Below are 17,514 nucleotides of genomic sequence, written 5' to 3'. Positions count from 1 at the left end.
CTGGGTTTTAGCCGGAACCTATTTGAATCCAATAGGATTAACTGATTTCTGTCTAATTACAGTGACAAGTGTTGACTCCTGAAGATGTAGAGCTATTTTGTAGTTTTCTGTTAAGAGTATTTTTTAAATCTTGTAAGTTAATAGATTGACACAGCTAGTTAAATCCCTTAATTTTACACATAAAGAAACCAAGATTCTTTAAAGTTGGATGATTTGTCGAAGGTCATGAAAAGATCTGAGTAAGTATAAAACACCTGGAATTACTGACTTATATCCATCCTTCCCAATTTTCTAAGTTCTAAGGCATTTCTACATGAAAGAGGGTTTACTGGGAGTGTCTCTCAATATACACCACATTCATTTGAAACATTTCCACCCAACCAACCCAACGCTATTTTCTTTGCCATCCATGAGTAGTAGCCAAAAGTTATTTCTGTGGCAGAAAAGATAAGACTTTGTAAAGTCTGTGATGTGCAGACTACTAGATAACTTTCTGTTTACACCAAGATGAATTTGACAGCAAAATTAAAGCATTTATGAAAATTCAGAATAGGGGAAATCTCCACATATAGAATCCCTAAATAAATGTTTAAAATAAATCAATCACTGATTGATTGAAACCTAGGGTTTTCTAAATGCTTATATAAACAATCAAATATGTTTCTTTGCTGACCTTAAATGATTACACTAGTTTCTTATTAAATCATAGCTCCTTAGAAGTTAAATTCTCCAGTTTAATCCCAATTTATATCTATGTCAACAAATAAGCATGCTTATAATTTTAAAAGAGTTCCTTGTCACTCTGAAACTAAAATGATGAAACACCAACAATACAAATTGCCCATTTAATCTTGTGGAGATAGCTTTAAATGATGTATGTGCTTAGTCTCAACTACAAATCCAACAAGGTTCCACTCTCACAGGATTCTAACCCTTTATTTCAGAGCATAAAGTTCAGTGCTAAGATGAATCTCTGGCTTTGCTAACCATAGAGGGAACATCTGGCCTTTCAGAACCTGCATGAAACTGAAGAATAAATCACAGAATGCTTTTATGGCAACAATCTTTCTAACAAAATGGATATAGCAATGATATAAATGCAAAAATTTAAAATGGTGCCAGTGAACTGGTTCGGTTAAAAAAACAAACAAACAAACAAACAAACAAACAAAAAACCAAAAAAAAAAAAAACAAAAAAACCCCACTTCCACCACACCTACTGATCTGAACTGAAACCCGGAGACTCATATATGGAAGGGAATATGGAGTCCCACATGTCCTCTAACCTCCACACAAATGCTGTTATGGGTCCACATACAAAAGAAAGAAATACATGTAAAAAAGTAGCCTATTTCATGACTAAATGCAACATGATATCTTGGAACGGAAAAAGGGTAGTAGTGAGGGAAAATGATAAAAATTAAACTTTGCAGTTTGAGTAATTTAGTCTTAGTTTTGACAAACATGACAGGATTGGGTGAAGAGTATGTGGGTAATTTATATTATTTCTGCAAATTTAAGTCTCAAGTTGTTCCAAAGCAATAAATAAATGGCTTTCTAAAAGGTATTAGAAACTGAGATATGTATACCTCAACTGATCACAAGCATGTATCCACATTCACCTAATGGAAGGGGAGGTGAGACTGTAAAATGGACTTTTAAAAGATTTTAAAGCAATTATTTATTGGTTTGTTTATTATGGGGAGTGTTTGTGCATGCTATAGCATGCTTGTGAAGGTTCAAAAATCACTTTTTATAGTTAGGTCTTTCCTTCCACCTTTGCATGGATCCAGAGGATCAAATTCAGATGGTCAGGCTTGCATTGCAAGAGCTTTTGCCCACTGAGCTATCTTCCTAGTTTAGGTAGGTTTGAAATCTGAAGTCAGGTCCTCATTCACACTGGCACAGCAAAGGCTTTCCTTACTGACCCATCTCTCTGGTCCATCCTGTTATTTTTGTTTGCTTGTTTGTTAAATAGAAGCTCCCTCTAGTCTAGGCTGGCCTGGGTCTAAAGGGAGTTTTGTCTGTTTATTTGTTTGTTTGTTTACTGTGTGCCATAGGAAGGGCCATCACTTTAACTGTATATCCTAAAACACTTAAAATATCGCTGTGAGATCTCTGCTATTAGGTAAGAAAGGGAAAGTATATACATACTGCTCCTTTGCTGCAAACAGGTGCTGAGGTACATTTGAGGTGATCTGGTCCTTTATAGAGTCAGCCACTCACAATGGATTGAGGTGGCAATAAGGTGGAGATCTACCAGCGAGCCCCCAGGAAGGAGTTTTTAAATGCTAGCTATTTTCCTAACATTATACCATCAAGTCCAAAAGGCCCAAACAAAACAAAACTCATTTCAATTTGGATCAAAATAAAGATGAGAAATCTAAGTCCACTCCTCTGTGGAAAGAAGACAGGCGGGAAAGAAGGATCCTATTTAAGGCACACCTGAGATAGGCAGTAGACAACCAAATAGAGCAGGGTATTCTAGACTTCTAAAACAGTAAAGCTTAACAAAGATGAACATATATCATTTCTTATAAACCCACCTTCCAGAGCAAGATATGGTTTTATACATTTTACCCATTATCAACACACTTAATCCTTCCACAAACCTTGTAAGGAGAGTACCACTCTACTTACACTGCATAGATGAGAAGTTCTGTCAGTAGTGGAACAGAGATGTGGGGGCAGGATGCATAGTTGGTAGTCATGGTCACTTTACTAGTCAGTACAGACATTTGAGAATGCAAGCCATTACTTACCCTACTCTCAACCTCCACAGAAAACTAAGCTCTTCCTCAAGGCATGCTGTGTCTTTGCTGTTCGAGCAGAGGGAGGAGCCCACTGTCTTTTCTGCAAAGCCACATCCATAATCTTTAGTACCTGGTGTTCTGCATGTATGTTTTTGCTGAAAAATTGTCATAGACAAAGTTAGTTTTTACAGTACTAGCAATATTCAAATTCAGATAGGCTGAACTGACCTGAGAAGCAGAACACCACATAATTTTTTCCTGTGAAGAAGTAGAGTACATTTCAAAGTTTGTTTTTTTAAAAAACATATTTATAGACCTTATAGAAATTGAGTCTCCTTTCTACAGACTCTAGCTTTATTGATGCCAATATCATTAAACTTTAATAAAGAAACTACAGCTACTCAATCCTATTTTGCTCATACATCAAATCATCTTTATTTTATACTTGCCATAACAGAATTAAGGCTACAGAAAAAAAATTCTTAATATTCCACGGGATTACTGAACTATGACCACTCATGAGTAGATCTGGCAGTTAATATACATCTATCCTGGGCTCCCTCCATAAGCTTTGGCTTCAAGGGTTACTATCAAGTAAGTAAAGACATCTTTTACAGTTATTCTTACCACAATAGAAAGGCGATCATCACCAAAGGAAACTCAAGTATTAACAACAACAATGTTAGTAACAAAACCAATTCTTTTGTGCATTTACCAGTGCTAGTCATGCTTTGAACATAATATATCCTCTGGCCCATTTAATCCTCACGAGGTAAATACCACATTATCCTCATTTCAAAACTGAGGAAACAGGTCAGAGATTAAGCAATTTGCCCCAAAACACAGAGCTAGTCTGTGTCAAAAGATCTAGTTGTTTGAGAATTTTGCCCGCAGAGATGTTTTTTAACCATCATAATCTGTATATAATTAGAGAATTTGGTAAACTTAAAATGAACAGAGGGTATAAACTGAAATTCGGTTTTCAAACAAGAATGGCCTAGGACAACCGTTAAAGCCTCACCTTGACTTGTATTAAGACTATTTCCTTTAAACTGATTTGATACTTTATGGAGAACAAGTACAAAATAAGTTAGACTTTGCTTTTCTCACTGTGAAACCTCTTACTGAAATCATCTCAATACCACAACCATTTAGAGCATACATCACAGCAGACTAATAAACCTTTATCTTAAAACCTTTAGGTAACAAACACCATCCTCATTTATCACTAAGTAAGACAGATAAATAACACCAAGATGGACAGGACCTTTGAAAAGTTTCAAAACATCAACAAGAAATAGTGCAAACAAGATAGCTCTTCCATGACAAACTAGAACTTTGTTGTTCTAGCACCACCAGCAAGATACGCTTTAATAACAAACATTATTACAAATAATAATGGAACAAATATACTTTTTATTTCAAAATGTGTACCCAAATTTAGAAAAATTTCACTGACATCTTAAAAGACCAGTATCGGTGCTTAAGGGCATAGGCTGCTCTTTCAGGGGACCCAAGTTCAATTCCCAGTTCCACATGGCATCTGATAACTTTAATAACTTCCCCAGGGTTCTAATGCCTTCTGGTCAACTTGGGCAGGTGGTGTACAGGCATGCACACAGGCAAAGCACTCATATGTATAAATAAACATTTTCAAAGATTATAGACTTGAAAAAGCCTTTATCAGTTTATTTCCTAGAAGAGCCATCCCATCAGCATAACTACACTAAATTTGAATAGGTCAAAGGTGGGCCACCTACCATTCTCATAAAAAGCAGGTAGCTTCCAACAATTTCTAGAACACAAGGCACTTTTAATATTTAATAAGATTTTTTGAGATTTTTTTTAAAATCTTAAAATAATATATTTTGATCATATTCACTTTCCCTCTACCAACTCTTCCCAGATTCCCTGTCCTTCCCAACTTTGTGTCCTTTAAAAGAAAATCCTATGAAAACCAATTTTTGCTCCCCAAATACTCCTGGATATGTAGTCTTCTACTGGAGTGCGGCTAACTTACCAGGGTCTACTGTTAGAGAAAACTAACTCTGTTTCTCTAAATAGCTAAACCAACTACCAATATTTTTGTGCCTAACTCCCATCTTTATACTGGGATTTGTTCTGTCTTGAGCTTGTACAAGTCTTGTGCACACTGTTGAGATCATTTTGAATTCGTATGTACAGCTGTGTAGGCATATAATTTTCAAAACCTACTTTTAATATGGGTAGTTAAATGTTTTATCTCCCTTCTAGCCCAGCAGAGGTAGTGGGAAAAAGGTACAGTTTCCATAAAAACTTGATATGACACAACTGAGTTTCTAAAGAAACCAGAAATTTCCACTTCATGGCTGCCTTGCTGTGCTTTTAAAATCATACATTTGAACCTCAGGCATGGGCTTCCCAGGATACAATGATCAATGTTCTACATTTCTAAACCGATCTATGAAAGCCTAAACATCCATAGGGTAACAAGTATACAAAACACCAAGCTCTGTGAGCAATGGTTCTATGGGAAAACCCATTTAGCATTCCAACTCAGTACCACACCAACTAACACTGCCCTATTAAGTTCTGGAAGTAGAAGGAAATCTTCCCTCACTAAGAAAACAGTCTGAGCTTCCTTAAGATCTGATCAAAGCAGAGCAGGAGAAAGGGCATGAAAAAGGACAAAAGTCAGAGTTGGGGGTAGGGGAGAGATCAGAGAGGATGAAGGCAAAAGCTAGTTAGGAGAAGGACAGAAGTTGAGATGACTGCTTAAAGGAGGGAGTGGACCATCTGAGAGTGGGGTGTATGATGAAGAGGAGAGGGAACAGTACCCACTTCTGCAGCACGTTGGCTTCTACAAACTTAGCTTCTTGACTCTTAAGAAGAAGGGACAGGAAACCATAGCAAGAGTCTGGACACTGCCTCCCTCAATCTGTTATTCTCATTCTCCTTTTAAAGACACAAGCTGGTAGGTTATGGGGTCTTAACTACATTCCTCTTCACTTGCTAGGGTAAAAGAATTCAGACTGGGGGGATGTCTTAAAGGCTTTGTAGTTCTCTTCACTTTTCATGCACCTTGTAAAAGAACCCAGGGTCAACTGAGAATTAATGAAAAGATCCAGGTGAGGGCAGGAAAGCATCAAGAAAGGAAGGAATAAAAGCTGAGAGACTTTAAGCAAAAAGAAAAGTGAGATTCTGGACAGTTGGATAGTATCCAGTAGATCTCTCAATTAATTAAATTATAAAGATGCTGTTAATATTTAGGATTCAGTTGGATAGTTCCAAATATTTCCTTACATCTATTTCAATTTTAGACAAATATTCATGATTATGGTACCAATATAGGGTTATGCCAAAGGTATAAAAATAATCTTCTAGATAAATACAATTTCTTGGTATTTTTTTTATATACTGATTATATAAATTATGTCAGAAAGTCTTTGTTTACTTCCAGGTAGGTTTTCTCATTTGTCAATATTTTCCACTCTAATAGACCAAATACTAGGAGTAATTACCTTCCCAAGTAAAGTATATTTAACTTTCTTGGGAGTACAACTATAATTAAAAACTTGCTCCTTCAGCCCAAAGATTGTCCATCAAGGTTACAAGGTGTTATTTAAACCAGCCCCACACTCCATAGAACACATATCCAGACTGGGTAACTCAGAAATCCTTTTTCCATATCTGTGAGACAAGGCTACTCCAGGAAGACTTTTAAAACAATTTACACCTTAAGAAAAAAATCCCAAACTGCAAAGCATTTCTAGAATTTCCAGCCAAAGATAATTAACCACGTAATTAACTCTGGCCAAATGACCAGCTGGAAGATGAGCACCACTCAGGTGTCATCTTCCTCCTCACACCACCCCCAACCCCTCTGGCTGTTCTTCCTGCTGAACTCTACCCAGATGTGGGGCCTGTCTCTTGAACAGAGATAAGAGCTAGGACGAGCTCACCAGCACGTCAAGAGACCCAACAGCAGAGTCCAGTGGGAGCTAAAAGCTATGCCTCCCCCAACCTAACACCTCTGCAAAGTGTCCCTGTGATTTCATCATCAGCTCAGAAAATCCTGCTCAGGAGGATCTAAAATCCATCAACCCCTAGGCCCATGAGAGATGACGTTGCAATCTAACTCTAAAACTTTGGGACTAAATGAAAAGAACAGCAAAACTGCCTAACAAGTACTGGACTGAGGTCTAAGAAGGTAACTGACTATATGTTATCACAAAACTCCTACGAAGCAAACTGAAGCCCCTGTGAAGTCACTACTTTACTTTAGTAGTGCAATTATAAATAAAATTCAAGATAAGAGTAAATACAATATTTATTCTTTGAAATATCTTGGGTACACTAAAACAGAAGGTGAAATTACCAAAACCATGAATTTCAGGTATAGGTCACTACTAGCTATTTAGAATCTTTACACATTAGCTCACACTGTACTTCTGTCCCGATAAAAGACATATCTAAAAGGAAAAAGACAACTTGAGATTACCTTTTGTTAAAGACACATGAAATCCTTCAACAGGATTGAATGGTTTCTTTACATTAAAAAATTTCCACTTTCAATAAATTTTGTGTCAGCACATAAACACACACAGCATATCTAGAAATAACACGTGCCCTAAACTTAAATGTACAAGAATTTGAGTTCTAGTTTACCGACTGTATAACCTCAGCTCTGTAAGCTACAGAAGAATATTGAAGTTGTATGCTGTTATCTGTATAATAGGCATTATCTTTAACATAGAGAAACTCTAAGGAATAAATTAAAATGCATACTGCCTACCAAGCCCAGTGACTGCAAATACTCTGCTCACTTTACTCCAACCCAGACTGTACAGGGTGGTCTACAATTAAAGAAAAGAATATATCAGAAAGCAGAAGAAAAGTCAGGGTAACTGAATGTTCATTATGCCCTGTCAGATATAACCACAGTAATCATATATTTACTATCTACTTTCACTAAAGTTAACTTTGCCTTAATTAAACAAGTTATAGGGAAAAGGGGGAGGGGGACTATATGTTTGTAAAAATTATATAACCCACTGATTGAAAATTATGTATGTGTAGAATTTAAGAAGTGCTTGCACGCTTCCAGTGTTCATTGAGAAAAAGTGAGCGTAGAAGATGATGTACTTTGTAATTGATTATACAGTTAAACCTCCATTAAAAAAAAACCCAAAAACTTCTTGACCAGGTTTCCTTTTAAAATGTATTCGTCTATAGTCCTACAAATCATTCATAAAGCAAAAAGGAAACTTCCCCCAACCCCCAACCCACCAACAAGTACAGAGCAAGCTCAGTTCATCAAGTTGTTTTTATACTACTCATTCTTTTCCTTTTACAAACTCCTAAGTAAATATATTATTATAAATGATACAGACTGACAAAGGTTACCAAAGACCACAACTGAACAGCCCTGCCTTGCCCCACTGACAGGAAATTTTCTCAGCAACAACAAAAATCTAAATGTTATGTTTCAGAACAGGCAGTGCTTTATACTTCTACATGTCTTGAGCCTAAACTTTTGATTTTTATTGTGCATCTTTCTCCTTCACCGTGCCTACATCTTACCTCCACCCATCCTACTTAATCCACTTTATAAGCAGATACGAGGCACTAAACTATAAAAATCCAACTAGGACCAACTCTAATCTGTTGTTGGACCTCAGAGGGCGGCTGTTCAGTGTCATCTTTAAAAGAAGGCAACGTCTTAGCTTTACTCAACATCTGCCAACAATTATTTGCAAACCTCTTCCACGACAGTCATTACTATCACTACTAACCTTGCGCACATGTCCCAACACTTTCACGAGAAACAGCCTTAGTTCGGTGAGCCCTAATCTCTGAACACCTTACCAGGACTTCGAACCTGTCCATAGAGGTGCGTTCTGCATGATGTCCAGGAGCCCTGGAGGAACCGCATCATCCCCTTCCACGAGAGAGCTGATAGCGATCAAGCCCCTCCACCCCCATCCCGCAGCCACTCCCTCTCCCCTCGGCCTCGGGGCGTTTGGGGCGTCCGGGCGGGCGCAGCCGCCACGACAGGCCCTGCGCAAACCTCCCGCAGCCAGGTACTTACCCGGGCCGGCTAAGAGCCAGAGGCCGAGCGGAGCCCCGCCAACACCCGCAGTCTCATACACGCCCAACGTCGTGGGCGCGGGGTCAGTAGGACGACCCCAAGGCACCCCCAAAGTCCTGGCCTCGGGCAGGTGCTGGGCCTCCCCGCCACCACTCACCGAGCCCTCGCTGTCGCTCCGAGCTCCTCCGCTAGGCTCTCAGTCGGTCCGCAGGCTCCCACGGGGGGTTCGGGCGGGCGCCGCTTCCCCGGCCGAACCCCCTTCAGTGCGCGCCGCGCCGAGGGCAGATCCGGTGTGAGCCGCCGCTGCCGCCGCCCCCTTGCCTCCTCCTCCCTCACGGGGTCCCTCCCACTGAGGCCCGCCTCGTATTTCCTGGATCCGGTCTCAGGGAGAGGTTGGCCAAAGAACTGCCGGCTTCAGGGCTTCCGTCGGACGCCTTCGCTCGCCAGACACAAAGATGGCACCGCCCGGACCTGCGGTAGGCGATCTCGCGAGGCTTTGCCCACGGGAACCAGAGGGCGGGGTCCCCACAGGAAAGGTGATAAATGAACCCCCGCGAATGCTCGCCTAGGTCGGAGCTGCTCTCCCCACCACCCTACCCCACCCACCTCACCCGCACTGGGAAACTTAGTACGCCTGCGCGAGACCGTGGGTCTGCCCCCTTCCCCGAGCTTCTCGTAAAGTGCGATCCAGGCTCGGAGTTTTTACCTGCTTCCTCCTGAGGTGTGGGGTGGAGTAACTCAAGTGAAACCCGGTAAAGCGCTTGGCACAATCAGTTGCCAAAATGAGATGCATCTCTTAAGGCTTGGCATCCCACAAAAGCTCCTAGGGTTAAAACAGGCTTAGATGCTCCCAGAAGTCCTCCAGCCCCTTGCGCCTATCTCTGCTGTGACCCTGTTGTTCAGAAAGTCTCAGATGCCCTTTCATTCTGTTGGTTCACATTACTATGCTCTTCAGAGAAAACAACTGTTGTTTTTCACACAAATTACCCCTTTTCTAGTTTTATCTTTTTCTTGTGATTCATTGAGTCAAATTTTGTTCAATTTCCTATACACCTACTATTGAGGAAAGAAACATAATGCTCTGACCACAGAACAAAAATTGGTCTGAGATGGAGGACAGGAAAAGTGTTTTGTGGTATAAGTAAGCAGATAGAATTCAAAGAGAGATGCCATTGCTCAAAGAAGAAAAAGAACTAGAAATAGAACTTCCATGTGACCCACATATATCATTCTTGAATATATACCGAAGGACTCCAAGCATACCACAGACATACTTGTACATTTACATTTACTATAGCACTACTCACAACAGCCAAGATATAGGATCAGCCAAGATATTCATCGTCAGATGAGTGGATAAAAATGTGGCATGTAAAAATGTGGAATTTTATACTGCTACGAAGGAAAATTAATTATGTGTTTTGAGAAAAATGAATGACACTGGAGATAATTAATTGGAATAAGCCATTCTGGGGTGTACTTTCTCTTGTATGCAGAATCTATATTTTTAAAGGATATATGTGTTATATATATATATACATATATATATATATCATGAAAAGTAGAATAGGAAGTATATGGGATGAAGAGGGGTATAATTCTAAAGGGAACAGGAAGTAGATAATTGTAAGGGAAAAGGAAGATGAATGTTACATGTTCTCATATACAGAACCTAGGTTTAAGTATATATACATATATGTGTATCATATATATGCATATCATATATATATGGCATAACAATATATTACAACCTATGTAGCATGAGAAAGTTACCTAAAGGAATTATGAGGGAGAAGACAATTTTGAGGAAAAAATAAAAACAAATACTCCATGTTCTATTTCAAATACAGAACTGGGATTTAAGTGTATATACATACATTGTGTGTGTGTGTGTGTGTGTGTGTGTGTGTGCGTGTGTATGACAGGGAAGCAAAAGGAGAACTATTTGTTTGGAAGAAGACCAGCAGAAGCAGAGAGAGAGAACGGGAAGGTGATGAAGGAATATATAAGCAAGCAACAATGATATACATGTACTAAATATCATTGAATCCCACTATTTTATGCTCAGTAAAATATTAATGAAGTTAAATGAAAATATCTCATACAGGAAATTCTTCAGGGTCATCCCATAGAAGCTAGTTTAGAGAACTAGTTGGAGTGATTGGAGTGATATCAAGAAACAAACCATCCTGGTTATTTTAACACCAACTTTAATATAAAAAGTTATTATTGTGTAACTGAAAAGGTGGTGGAAGTCCGTGTTCCACAAGGATAGTATGGTGGTTTATCTTGATCGTCTATCTTGAAAAGACTTAGAATCACTGCTCTAACAAATCTCTAAGCACATCTGTGAGTGGGACATTTCAAAAAGGTTTAAATAAAGAGAGAAGAGTCACCCTGAATGTAGATGACACCAGTCTATGGACGAGGCTCCTGGAGAGACTAAAAAGCAGAAATCAATCGGTCAAAATGCAGATAACAGTTGATTGTGGGGTTCCCATCCCTAGTTAGTATATTTACAACATATCCCCTAAATTTAAGGCTCAGGAAACATCAACAACCAGGACAGAGGGGTGAAAATATTCTAAGAGCCAGAGGATTGAGTCATCTGTTGGAAGATAGTCTCTTCAAACAAACAAACAGACAAACAAACAAACAAACAAACAAACAAAAAAGACACAAGCGGGGAGTGGAGGAGGAGTTCAATCTGGGAAGAGTGCTGAGGATAGGTAGGCAATACTGAATGGGATCATGATACACAGTGTGAAATTCTCAAAGAATTAGTAAAAATATACTATTAAAACATTTCAAGTAGAAAGCAAGCTATGCATCGACATTTTTTCTCTGCTTCCTGTCTGTGCATGTAATATGACTAGCTACCTCCCTTTCTTTCTTTCCCCCTCCTCCTCCTCCTCCTCCTCCTCCTCCTCCTCCTCCTCCTCCTCCTCCTCCTCCTCCTCTTCCTCCTCCTCCTCTTCTTCTTCTTCTTCTTCTTTTTCCTTTTTCTTTTTTTCGGAGCTGGGGACCGAACCCAGGGGGGCAAGCGCTCTACCACTGAGCTAAATCCCCAACCCCTCTACCTACCTTTCTTACTCCCACAGCTAGAAGTATTCTTGATGCCATCCCTTCCTGATGGTGATGGACTTTGCCCTGCAAGCGTGAACTACAACAAACTCGACCTATATCAATTTGCCTTTGTAAACTTAGTCTTTCACTTACATGAATACTAAACTGCACGAGGTAGCTACAATGTGTAGAACGAACGGGAAGAAAGGGGAATGGAGATTGTCCAGTTGGAAAATGGTGATTGTGCACTTCAGACATTTAGAAGAGGGTTTGTGAAAGCAAATTTTGAGGAGAGGGCAGCTTTCGTGGCAATGTGGTCTTCAGGAGCATATCTAAAACTGAATTTGCATGTCCTGGGAAACTACAGTCCAGATCCAAGGGCTGCTAGGGAAAGGAAGTACCAGACTCATAAAATGTTCAATTTTCCTTCAGTCTGATGAAAATGAAATGTGGACTAGAGCTGAATGTAGTCCTTACCTTCTAGCATCAAGAGCCACTTGTTTTGGAAGCTATGGGTGTTCAAATCAGGAAGGAGTCCTAAGCAGCTGTCTCATACTACACATAGTGAAGACTACCGTGCTAAATATCATGTAGAAAACCCGCTTCAAGATTTGAGTTTCAGGACAAAAAGGGCAGTCGCAGCCAACTTTCAAATCTGGAATGAGAAATAAATGTTTACAGTGACATAATTCTAAGTCTTTTCCTTTTTACATACAAAAGGTTCACTAATGCGGCAGTTCTGTTCTAATGTAAACTGAAGTGGGCCTCCCTCTGTCTTCTTGCTTTTCCATTCCTAGATTGCTATCAAAACTAGCTCAGCACTATATTATGTTTTAGTCATCAGGAAGATGAAAGCATCTTATTTCTGTTAAAAAGAAAACAAAAACAAAACAACAAAAACCTAGAAGTTATGAAGAATATCTACATTCACAACTCAGATCTAATCATATTGCTATGTCTGCCTGCTAGTGACAGAGGGGGAATACACTCTACCAAGTACCTCACTAAAACTTCTCCGATGTTAATAGTCAACCAAATCCCAGGACTTGATTTAAAGTTGTATCTTGGAACCAGAAAAGGGTCAGTGGTCGAGAGCTTTTGCTGCTCTTGTAGGGGATTCAAGTTCAATTCCCAATATCCATAGCAGGTATCACAGAATCACCTATGACTCTAGCTCCAGGAGATCTCATATCCTCTTCTGGCCTCCATGAACACCCTACACACATAACATATATTTATACAAGCATGCACGTGTGTGACACACACACACAACGCACACATACACACACACACACACACATACACGTTCACACTAATAAAAATATTATTTAATCTTTAATACATATTTAAAGTTGTATTTTATCTGCACTCCCATTTGGATAGTGCCACCAATGAGAGTCCTGACATCGAAATAAGAAAACCCTTCTATTTTTTTTCCGTCCCTGTGTTTCTACATCATTTCCTACCCCACCCCCAATCTTGCTAAATCTAGCTGCTTCTTCAGGAACAAAGAGAGTGAGAATGGAATTGGCCAAGTTACCACTTCACGAATACTGTATCAAGATGGCTTTGTCCTCTGGAAATGGCAGATGCTGAAAACTGGTTCTTTCTTTCTGATTTGTTTTTATTTCCTTGTAGCCTTTCACTGGGAAGAGTAATTGACACAACCCAGGACACAAATGGTGCTTTTTCTCTGCCAGACCTCTCTGCTCAGCTCCTGGTCTCCTTGACTTTTCACTGTTACTGTAAGTCCTTTGCTAATTGCTGGGGGATTGTGTGAAACTATAAGGCAAGTGCTGGTGCTCACACAGGACCCCTTTCCATCACATGGTTCTTAGATACAAACCAACAGTCTTCTAATTCTGTCTCTGTACCCGTTTCCTGTAGAACATCCACAATTCTTACTGCCAGGAACCATTTAGCCATTAATAGATACTAAAGAAGGACATGAGCAAAAGCCCCAATGTTATTTTTCCTTCTGAAACACTCATCCGATCCTTGGCAAATTGATATATCGTTGTTATGCTAAACAACAAACAGGTCGCACTGTTGTTCCATTAAGATTCCTACCTTCATGATTCTCATGATTCAAGCAGCTGTGTCTATATTGATTCAGGCCTCCGAATTCCAAAGACATGTGGCAAGGTCTCCCTAAAGCTCATCAGGTATGACCTACAGATATGTATAGTTCAGTAATGAAGCAGCTGGTGGGTGATACATCTTGAAGACAGCTCTAATTCAGCTCAGAGGCCACCTTGTGTGGCCTTCCCTTCCCCATAAAGAAAGAAAATCTGTAACAGTCCTTCAAATGTGATAGTTAATAAATATTTCCCTTGTAGCCGGCTCGTATTTAGGCTGTAGGAAATGTATGAGTGATAGTCACACAACCGGTTTTGCTACCTCTCCCTGGATCCTGTGAAAAAAAGCCTAGAATCCCTCTTTAAAATAGGAAAGAATTTATGATGTATTTTCTTTGCCTGTATCAAATACATCTTACTTTTAGGTATTGTTGGCCACACCTGCTGTATTGAGAATGTATTCTTTCATGTAACAAACCACTTCAAAACATAATACCTTAAAACAATCATTTCGTTTTCTGATTATGCAGTGGGCACAACTTGGATTGGATTCAGCTTAGCATTTATTTTTCTGGTTTCAGTCAGGATTTCACATGGTGACAATAATAAAGGCTATATATGAGACAAACAGCATTAGGTGTCCCCAACAAGTCTGTGGGATATAATATAAAAGCTTAAAAATATATAGCTGTGGCTTTTGAATGGGCCATTTCATTAAGCAGTCTGCTTCTTCTTGATGAGGTATGTGGTAAGAGCTATGGTTCTCATTATCATGTGCAATTCCACAATCTAATAAATTCATTAGTTTTAGGCAATATTATACAGCATATCATGTCAGTACATGACCATATTGTAAAGTTTTAAACTGTTATGCTGGTGGATATGGAAGGACAACTCTTATTGACATTATGAATCAGTTCTAGAAAGAATGAATTGCTGTCCAATAGACATACACACCCTGTGGAAGGGATCCAAAGTAATTACTCTGACAAACTGGATGGCCGCTCTCCCTGAGAATGGTGCTAAGCACCTAATTGAGCCTTGGTGGGAGTGAGCCCTTTCTGGGCCTGCAGAATGACTGGATCCTTAACCATTTATTTTATGGTTATCTTTTGTAAGCCTAAGAGGGACCTTGTCAGTGGTGACTGTCCTTGTCAGGCCATTTGATATTAGCCAATTTGAATTTCTGAGGTCAGTTGTTAAAAGTTCTCCTCTGGAACATTAAGGCTCATGGGACATTATAATCCTCTGTAAGGGGAAAAGCCCCATGGGAATTGAACTGGGGTGTGTATCTCTTCCTTCTAAGGAAGGTCAAATCTTCTATCTATATCTTTTTGCCTGCAACCTAGCATAAGTTCTCAAGCTCTCATTCAGATAGATCTCTTTATGTTAAAATATCCTGTTTTATTACGTTAATTTTACATTATGCAGACCCTTTAATTGATGTATCTTTACTGTAATCTTTAATTTAGTAATGTTCAAAGGAGAATTGAGTCTCCCATAATACAATCTTTTCTACATATTCTATGAACTACTTTGTTCCCTACCTAACCTTCACTTATCACTTCCTAGCCAAAAATTGTGGTACAGGCTTGTAACCACAGGATTTGGCAGGCAGATGCAGAAGGATATTGAGATCAAGGCCAGCTTGTGTTACATAGCCAGAGTTGGTTTCAATAAAACAAAAAAACAACCCACCAAAGACAAACTAATGAAAGAGTGGGGAGAGAAAGAGTATCACAATGTCTCCTCAGCTTGATAGAGAATTAAGTACCATCTACTTTAATAGTTTCTATCAACTGAACTGACTGTGGTCAGGAAAGTAGAACTGCTCAAGACACCAAAAGAAGGAACATATTATTAGTGAATATTCGAAGGGTATAGAGAAAGAAGTAACAGCAGTTTTGTATGACTCCACCCTTTTTACTTGTGGGCCACACTAGGATACAAACATACCACACATCGTTCTCTGAATTTTGAGTTATATAGCTGGTAGTAGGTAGTGGATTAATGTTCCTGTTGATATAGTATGATGTTCCTCTTGATATATGAAAATATTTACACTTACAATGACTCTTTTTGGAATAAGCCAAAAGGTTGAGGTTGGGTTTCAGGTATGACCTGAAGTGGATTGATAAAAGACACGGATCTCAGCAATTCCACTTACAAATCATCATAAGACGTTTCACACCCCTTCCTTTCCATGCTACTCTACCATTCCCAGATGTTTACATCTCCACTCAGTGGGTAAAGATTAATTCTCCACTTTCTTGTCCTGAGCAAAGCTGTCATATCGGGATGGGGAATAGATCTCAGAAAAATTTGATTATAGTTCAACTTCTTTTTCTCATTTAAGTTGGCTCAACTTCCTTTTCTTGTTTGAAGGTAAAGATTAACTAGTATTAGGAACAGAACTATTTGAGGGGCAGTTCTCTTTAACAGAAAAAAAATCATTCCTATATTCCTTTTTCCAAACGTACATTTCAGATAGAACACATTTCAATCTGTTCTAAATTCATTCATTGAGGTATTGTTTCCTTCCTTATGCTCAACAGTGCTCTAGACTAATCTTCATTCATAAGCCAAAAGTGTCCTACTTTTCTTAACTGAAGGTTCACAAATTTGTTAAGACAATTTTTACTCTAATGAGACAGCAAAGTAGATTTGCTACAGAGTCAGTGTGTGAATAATAGGATTAGGAGCAAACACTGGCTTTGGCTAGGCCAGAAATACCCAATGAGCAGTAAGTGAATTACAAAGGGCTCCTGTGGAGTAACTTACTGCATCTATATCTAACAGTAATGACCTGTGTGGTGTAGAGTGTGCTGCTCCTCTAGGATCTCTGCCTCTGGGCAATGAATGCCACTGTGTTAACCACTGGTTCCTCAAAGTTTACATCTCTGTCTCTCACTAAGAAATGCTTTCACCTTCAAGGAACTGCCTCACAATGGTTATGCACTGTCACAGTGGGTGGCCCATAGCCAGTGCCTGGCTGATGTGGAGATAAAAATAACACAGGAACCTTTCCCTTAATGTGGGATAGTTCTGAAATGCCATTCCCATCTTCAAGCTCCCTGTAGTCGTCTAGTCTATAGTCCTTGGTTGTAACCACATCATGGTTTAGTCTTTTCCTCTATCCAATCCTGTCTTCCCTACCACTTTCCCTAAGACTTCACCTACCATATTTCCTAAGATAACGTCTCAACAAGCCCTCTGCATTCAGATATTTCAAAATAAACCCCCAGAGAATCTAATCTAAAGCATACTTATAGAAAATGCTATGATCTGAATATGCCCTACCAAACTCCTATGGAACTTTATCATTTTAGCAGTATTAAGAGATTGGATTTTTAAGAGATGAGGCTGGGGGAATTCATGTCATTAATGTGGGCATGGTCAGTTTGAAAAGGGGTAGCTGGACATGGAGCATGCCAGCAGCATGTCTTTAATCCTAGTACTTGGGAGGCAGAAGCAAGAGAGTCGCCCCAAATCTTAGGGCAGCCTTGTTTATATATTGAGTTCACTGCCAGCCTGAACAGAATATAGA

At 39.4% G+C, this 17,514-nt stretch overlaps 1 protein-coding gene and 1 long non-coding RNA gene across 2 annotated transcripts in view; one reads left to right on the top strand and one right to left on the bottom strand.

The window, feature by feature from the left end:
- Tab3 (TGF-beta activated kinase 1 (MAP3K7) binding protein 3) overlaps positions 1 to 9,174 on the bottom strand; it is a 72,301-nt gene extending 63,127 nt beyond the window's left edge. The window contains exon 1 of the mRNA NM_001433003.1: positions 8,981 to 9,174. The gene's annotated coding sequence lies outside the window, so the exon portion shown is untranslated. The remainder of the gene's footprint in view (positions 1 to 8,980) is intronic.
- A 12-nt stretch (positions 9,175 to 9,186) lies between these two features.
- Positions 9,187 to 17,514, top strand: part of Xdh-ps1 (xanthine dehydrogenase, pseudogene 1) — a 29,693-nt gene continuing 21,365 nt past the window's right edge. The window contains exons 1-2 of the long non-coding RNA XR_015646977.1: positions 9,187 to 9,299; positions 13,528 to 13,634. This is a non-coding gene — a long non-coding RNA (xanthine dehydrogenase, pseudogene 1). The remainder of the gene's footprint in view (positions 9,300 to 13,527; positions 13,635 to 17,514) is intronic.

The sequence above is a fragment of the Rattus norvegicus genome, chromosome X, assembly GCF_021556685.1.
Source record: "Rattus norvegicus strain SHRSP/BbbUtx chromosome X, alternate assembly SHRSP_T2T, whole genome shotgun sequence".
In the NCBI taxonomy this organism is placed as follows: domain Eukaryota; kingdom Metazoa; phylum Chordata; class Mammalia; order Rodentia; family Muridae; genus Rattus; species Rattus norvegicus.
Note: the sequence above shows the minus strand (reverse complement) of the source record. Positions and strands in the feature narration are given on the sequence as shown.